Here is an 8,910-nt window from a genome sequence, read left to right on the forward strand (position 1 = left end):
TTCCGATAACGATCGAGGTCATATAGCATATTAACCTTTGTACACAAAATCATGTTAAATACATATAACCATTTCCAAGTGATCATCTCAAATGTATAGATTTAGAGAAATATATAATTTAGCACATATATGTAGGAAAGATCTCAAATTTATACTTACCTTATTCCAAACATTTTGATCACATATTTACCTCACCTCTTCTTGCCTTGTTAAAACATTCAGAAACCTATATTGACATACAAATATTAATAGTTGAACATATGACTATTAATTTATGTATAACTCTTCTAAATATATCAATGCGTTTGAAAAGACAAATGTTAACTTTCTCTTTTTTCGACAAATTTACACCTTCTCGCTACCAAGCATATACCTTCAAATTGATACAAGGAAATCAACTAATTCTTTTTTATGAGGAAACTAAATATACAATTCTAAATCATGTCCAAAATTCACAGTATAACATGAAATTTACTATTTATGACATAGGTTTGAAGTCGAAATTTATGGGCTGATTAGGAACAACAGTGATAGACCTTAAATAATTATCTCTATCTCAAATTCTACACATTTGGTGAATCCAATATTTTATATACGTATACTTTAAACATAAACATAAAATTCTTATTCTTTAACCATCAAGAAATTAGATGTTTAGGTCTCTCAAAACTGAATCCCAAAACTCAACGCCAAAACTGAAAACCAAAGACTCTATTGCGCTCAGCATCGTAAAACAATTTTAATAAAATGAAAAATTAGATTTTTAACATGAAACTTTCCAGATTTGATCTTAGCTGCAAGTTCAGTCCCCCATAAAAATATCAAATCAAAATAAATCATGTAACTAAGTGAACTAATTGCTCAAACTTGCAACGATACACATAAAATTCTGTATTGCGCTACCTCTACTAAATCTGCGATAACTTCTTACTCGCATACTCAAACGATACAAGGTCAGAGCCTAAATATTCTAGAAACAAAATAGAATAATTTCATCCTGCTTGTATTGTCCAAAGCTGAAACCAACTATTCCATAATAGCATAACAAAACAGGAGAAATTTACCGATCTTCAAAATTCACACTTTTGTTCATTATATGCAACTCCATATCAACCATAAATACATCCACTTCTTATGTAAGTCATGATCATAACGAGATCAGAAGTTGTGCACTTCTGAATCTTAAGCAAGGTTCACTAAATAAGGTTATATATTCATCTCATATCCATACTTACTAACCACTTACACTAATCAAAACTAATTAAGAATCATTATTCTTTGAGACAATTACTCAAACAAGTTGCAAGCGTGCTTAAGTATTTATAATTGCAAAATAAGGTTCAAGAATGAATTTAAATTCATAGATAAAGGATTACCTTATCAAAACAAATGTAAGGAAATCAAGAATACTTTGATACTACCACTTTAAACTCTAGCTTAATCTTCTCCCAACTCTTGAATACAATTAAATCTTGAAAGACATATGCCATAGCCTATTTATTTATTCGAGGATTTAACTCAACTCAAATAAGAATGTAACAAGTAAATAGTGGATCTATCATCAAAGACATATCTCAAAGTAACATTTGTCAAAGGATTCAGAAACAATGTTCATCTACAGACTTGAGGAATTAATTCACTGGAAGAAGTTCAAGAAATTGATCAAGTCTCAGTGATATAAATCAAGATTGTGGATTTAATCAAGTAACAGAGATCTTGTCAGGGTATCAGATAATTACAGGGATTTAATCTGAAGAAAATCAAGTTATCAAAGTCAAGTCATGAACAAACGTCACGGAAGTTAGTCACTCATGAACCAGACAGTACATCGAGTGTCAACATTGAAGTGGTGGAATTGATTCATATTTTTCAGAAGATTTTCAGAAGAATGGTTGATGTTCAAGAGTAGTATTAATTCTCTATTAATTAATTAAGTCATATAATTTAATTAAGAAAATAAATATATCTGCAAAGATTAATTTATTGATTAATTGATTAATTAATTCTGAATTAATATTATAAATTTTCAGAATTGATTTTGAATTTATATTCAATATTAATTCAGCATGACAATCAATTGAACTGGTATGAAAATCAATTGTCATACCGAAAGTCATGCTAGTTCAAATGGATTGTCATACCGAAAGTTCTACCAGCTATGGAATTATCTTGCTAGTTCAAGCAATTGTCATACCGATTGTCTTACTAGATCAACAGATTGTCATGCCGATTGTCTTGCTAGTTCAAGCAATTGTCATACCGATTGTCTTGCTAGTTCAAGCAATTTTCATACCGATTGTCTTGCTAGATCAACAGATTGTCATGCCGATTGTCTTGCTAGTTCAAACAATTGTCATACCGATTGTCTTGCTAGATCAATAGATTGTCATGCCGATTGTCATGCCAGTTCAAGCAATTGTCATACCGATTGTCTTGCCAGTTCAAGTGGATTCTGTTGATTGAATTATAAAAGAAACGAAGCAGCATACATTCAAGACATTGATTAAAAATTCAACAGACTTCAACCACTTCAAGAACAAAAAGAAAAGCAGCAGCAACAAAATATTTCATCTCTAAACTGCATTCAAGATCTTTAATTTCTAGTAACTATAGTTAAATCCAAACCACTAGAAATCATTCTCTTGTTCTTGTGTAACTATCTAGCGGATCAAAATCCCTAGAACTTAATCTCAAATTGCTTATAGCATTTGATCTTTTTATTGCAAAAATAGAAAAAGTTTATGTCGAATTTATTCTAGGTTTGTGATAATTTATTTGAGATTAATCCCTTGTAAATGATACCGTTGTTGTAACACCTTTCAAGTTTAATAATAGTTTTATTTAACTTGAATTTTGTTTTACCTTTTTATTCCGCATTAAATTCGATTAAACAGTATAGTTTGTATTCAATCCCCCATTCTACAAACATATTGGGACCTAACAAACCTCTAATTTCCAAGTGAATTAGAAGCAAATGAGGGAATCTAGAAGAAGAAAAAGAAGAAATGATTCCCCTTACTCTATTTTTATTAGTCGGTGGTACACAAAAAAAAATGAATGATGAAATCAAATTAGGTTTGTCTCCCCTTCTCGTTTATTCTCTTCTATCCCTTTTTATATGCTATTATTTCTATATTTTTTATCTCATTATTCACTTATTAAATATTAGAACTTGCTAATTAATATTTAAAATTAATAGTAAACATTTACAAGTAAATGAATTTATTCTAATATCTGATTTCTCTAAAGTAAAACTTATTCACCTTATTTTATGAATACACCTGTATAAGAATTCAAGAATTCAATTTTGAAATAAATAATTCCATCCAAAACTAAACCAGAAAATAATATATAAATACATCACATACAATCACACAATGCCCATGCATTTTAATTTAAATATGTTGTGATCTTTTTATGTTTTTCGGGCAAGGATGTAACAATTCTTCCCTTTTTTAAGAATTTCATCCTCGAAATTTACTACGAATTTTGATAACCAGTAGAAATACATATATCCTATATCATCTATAACAAATGTAACCGTACTACTTTAGTCGTATGTTTCCCCCAGATTTCAAAATTTTCGAACCATAATCATATTTTTCACAAGTCTTTAATCGAACATCCACTTACAAGAGTTGTTGTAATACCCATATATGGTAAAACACTACCATTCAGCCCACTAAGTGACAAGAAATATCAATCACCGTACCTTATATACTTCATACACCTCCTTCCAGATTCTTTTTTTTTTGTAAAAGATGTCCAACTCTTAACAAAATAAATTGAGTTCCATACCTTTCAATCGCAACCATACTATTAGTTATAACCTATATAACCTTTGCAAATCATGTTTAACAGATGTGTTGTTACCGAAGCCATATATTTTGTGGCGCCCTCCAAACCCGGGTCAGAAGTTTGGGGTCCACAACACATACACAATATATAAACCTGTATATGAAATATTATTTGCAACGACCCTGCTTTACATAACTACGGATCACAACAGGTTAAAGTATGAAACAAGCCACAACCTTAACTTTTATTACAACGTACCAAATCCCAACTAGTTTAACTTACAACTGATAATGAACTCATTCTTACAATCTTACTAGCCCACTACCATATGAAGCTTCTGCTAGCTCGATCCAACTCAAACTGGAATCCTATCTCGCACTTTAGACTGAGGAACTTCACTATCCTCCAAATCCTTCTTAACTGTAAAATATAGAAAAAGATTCGCAAGAGTGAGTTAACTAGCTCAGCAAGTCACAATAACAATAACTGAGGTTAAACAATGATCAAACGAGATGATTCAAAGGAATCAAATCTCTTGTTAAACAACAAATAGAATTGGATATTCATTTTAAGTTTTTAAAACCAAGGTTAGGCTGCTGATCAGTCACACACTAACCCCGAGCAAAGCACACATCACTGCTCTAACTACTATATCCAAGGCACACATTGGCCTAACTTGACCACCGATATGGTCTGGCCACAAATCTGGTCCACATAAAGAAAACTATCCAATTCTAAAGTAGTTCAATATGATAAACAATATAATTCCATAAAATCGGATCATAATCAATAACAACAAAACTTTTGAATAAGATCATGGTGAAAATTCATGGGTACCAAAAGGTTATGTCAAAGTATATAAAAGAAGTGGCCTCCAGCCTGTAGGAGAATCGGGTATCAGATGAACAATGTTTGTACAAGGTTTTAGTTCTTTGATGTCACAAGGTATGGTTGAGTATAAAAGTTTCTATATGTTGAAATAATTTTGTTCTAGTGTTTGGTATATGATGGGTATATATTTGTGGAGTAGTATCATATTTGTGTGGTTTTGGATCTGGTAAATCAACAAGAAATGGTTCACAAAGAATAAGGCTTACGGCTCAAAGATCAAATGATGTAGTTCAGGTTCAAGGCTGAAGGATTCAATGATTTACAATATAAAACACAACTATTTTGAATATTAACAATATGTCACAAGAGAATTTAGAAATATTTGCAATATATCTTGAGAAAGGTTTAGAAGTACTTGCCTTATCATAATCGATTTCAATTTCACTTATACTCGTCAAATGACTCTCTTCAACCACCATTCGTCTAGTTTTCCTATGCCTCGATTCTATTTCTGATCACTTGCTATATTTTTCTACATGTCGATTCCATTTTCTGATCACCTGCTTCCCTTTCCTACGCCTTTCTTACTCCGCTAGGCATCATAAGTATTTATCATTATTCATCTCACCTTATCTAATTGTTACATAGACGTCATAAGGTTTTATCTACCCTTTGTTTCACCCAAACCCGATTTACGGATTAAAAGTCATGGCCAAAACAACCCAAATAATAAACACATAGGCATATAATACCTCAATCAGATAGAACGTAGCACATAGCACGCAAGATACTCGATTAAAATAATTTTTCAAAGAAGATTCGGGTCAAAAATGATTTTTCAGATAATTATTTCGAATTTTTGAACATTTTTCGGAATTAAAACGGGACTCCGAATCAATTTATAATTAAATAGTAGGGTTTGAATACCCAAATATGACTTTAAAATAATTTTATAATAATTATCGAGTCTTGAAAATAATTTAAAATAATATTTTAAAGCTCGAAACTATTTTTCATGATTTTTAAATCAATTTTAAATAATTTAATCAAATTTAATTAATCAATTAAAATCAATTAATAAATAATTAAACTAATTAATCAATTAATTTTTTTAAATTAATTGACTAATTAATTAATTAAATATTAACTAAAATTAATTAACTAAGTAATTTAGATTTATTTTTGAATTAAAAATAATTTTCAGAATTAAAATAATAATTTTTGGAATTTTTGGAAATTAAAAACAATTTTCTGAAATTAAAATAAACAAGGAAATATAATTTTTGCAAAAATCTTAAAACTAAAATCTTATTCTTGTAAGTTTAGCAAAGTAGAGGGACTAAAATTGGATAATCACCAAACTACAAGGGCAGGAATGGAATTTTTCCATCTCCCCTTCCCCATCTCCGTCTCCGGCGGCCGGCCGCCATGGCCGCCGCCCGAAGCTTTTCCGACTAGCTGCAAAGGTGCCCAGAACCAACTCAAATTAAAAGCAATCGATCCTCTCGACTCCAGGAACATAAATATGACAGAAATATGCACTAATCTTAAATGTATAACCCGGAAATTCAACCCGAAGGTTTCCGACGTTACCTCTGCCGTTTTCCGGCGAGGTCGAACCCGAAACCCTTTGGCCTTCAAACTAGTACCAATCAAACCCTCTTACAATGATCTATTTACTGGTATATTTCAATTCAACTCATAACCCTTAAATAAAAATTGCCCAAATTCAATTAAGAACATTCATATCAATTATAAACCCTAACTTCAAATTCCGAAAATTAAACTCAAAATTAAACATGTTATTGAACTCTAAATCAAGAGTATAATATACCAAAATGATCAGGAAGACAAGCTCTACAACATGCAATCATCAAATCATACTAAGAATCCCTCAAACAAAAATTCATAATTTAATCCAAAAATAATTCGAAATTAATAAAAATTATAGAAAAATAACCTTTGATTCTGCAGGTGTATGGATCACAGATTCTGAAAGTACTCTTCAAGACCTTCAATTCGGTTACTTGAACTCCAGAATCGGATATCGCTAACGCCTTCAAATCTAGGTTTGATTCTGAAGAACACTATGAATATAATGTATTTTCTCTGAAAATTATATATTTAACTGACTGCAAATGATTTCTGGTACGAAATAAAATACGGTAAAGGCTATTTATAATTACGGAAAATTAGTATCCCGTTGAATCATTCCGGATATAAAATAGTACGTTTATTTATAAAAACAGATCCAAACGATACCGATTTTTGGGATAATTATCCAAATTTGTACAATTTGTACTGCGGTCTTGGTCTCAGCGCCTCGTTACACGTATTACGAGGTGATAGTTATAATAGTTTAATAAAAAGATCTCGTTTATCGAAAATACGGGTTTTATTGATTTACCGAAACGAATTTCGTATCGAAAATATTGCGCCGGGACCCGCACGGGAAAAACCGTACGCCGGATCGAAAAAGTCAAAACATGGAAAATGCTCGGAATATTGCAATTAGGTTAGGAAGGAGTTTTCGGAAGAGTTTCGGGTTATAAAAACGTAAAAACAGATGACGTCGGTTGGTTCCCGATTGTATAAAATAGTTTTTAAATACTCGGAAAAAGATTTTATAAAATCCATGTATTTCATATAAAATCATAAATCATCATAAAAATAAATAGGAAGATATGACAATTATTTATATTTTATTTTGGACATATAAAAATTAAAATACTCAATTAATATTATTTTTAAACATCCAAACACATTTGACACTTAACAAATAATTCACAGAATAGATACTGAACACATATAATAATTATCTATTAGCAAAACAATTACACGATATATCCCGGATATTAAATCCTCCCCCCCTTAAAAGGATTCTGTCCTCAGAATCTCCTAAGAAAACAAATGAGGGTACTTTTCTCTCATATCTTTTTCTAACTCCCAGGTTGATTCTTCAACCTTTGGGTTTCTCCACAATACTCTTACTAACTTTACCACTTTATTTCTCAATACTTTCTCTCTTTCTTCTAGAATCTCTATCGTACTCTCTACATATGACAAATCTGCCTGAAGCTCTATTGGCTCATATTCTATTACATGCTTGGAGTCTGGATTATACTTCTTAAGCATCGATATGTGAAAAACATTGTGAATGTGCTCCATGTGCGGAGATAACGCCAACTCGTAAGCTACTTTGCCAACGCGCTTTAAAATCTCAAAAGGTCCGACATATCTTGGGCTCGGCTTTCTTTTTTTTCCAGATCTCGTTAATCCCTTCGACGATGATATTTTTAGTAATACCAAATTCCCTTCTTCGAATTCCATACCTTTCCTTGATTGATCTGCATACTTCCTTTGACGATCTTGTGCTGCTGCTGCTATCAATCTCTCCTGGATAACTTCAACAACTTCCTTTGTCTGCTGCACTAATTCAGGTCCAAGTATTTTGCCTTCTCCTACTTCGTCCCAATACACTGGAGATCTGCATTTGCGTCCATAAAGGGCTTCGTAGGGTGGCATCCCAATACTGGCATGATAACTGTTGTTGTAAGCAAATTCTACCAGCGGTAAATGCTCGTCCCAACTCCCTTTGAAATCAATAGCACAAACACGTAACATGTCTTCAATTGTCTGGATCCTTCTTTCACTCTGGCCGTCCGTCTGTGGATGGTAAGCCGTACTCATATTCAATCTCGTTCCCAAACATTCTTGAAAATTCCTCCAAAATCTTGAATTAAATCTTGGATCTCAATCGGATATGATAGACACAGGAACTCCAAGACGAATTACAATTTCCTCCAGGAATATAGACCAACTTGTCGAGTGAAAATCTTTCATTTATAGGCAGAGAATGAGCTGACTTGATAAGCCTATCCACTATAACCCAAATGACATCATGATTAGCCCTTGTCCCTGGTAATCCAACTATGAGATCCATGGCAATCTGCTCCCACTTCCACTCTAGAATCTCCAATGGCTGTAGCAATCCACTTGGTCTCTGATGCTCTGCTTTAACTCTCTGACATGTATAACATCTGCTAACCCATTTCGTAATTTCCCTCTTTATATCTGGCCACCAATAATTTTCCTTTAAATCTCTGTACATTTTGGTACTCCCTGGATGGATTGAATACCTTGAATTATGAGCTTCCTGTAAAATTTCATTCTTCAACTCCGTCACTGGTGGAATCCAAATTCTAGAAGAAAACCTAAGAATACCTTGATCGTCCTTTTTGCGTGCACAATTCTTCAACTACCAAATGATTTATATCCTGA

Source organism: Apium graveolens, chromosome 7 (genome assembly GCF_009905375.1).
Source record: "Apium graveolens cultivar Ventura chromosome 7, ASM990537v1, whole genome shotgun sequence".
Classification (NCBI taxonomy): domain Eukaryota; kingdom Viridiplantae; phylum Streptophyta; class Magnoliopsida; order Apiales; family Apiaceae; genus Apium; species Apium graveolens.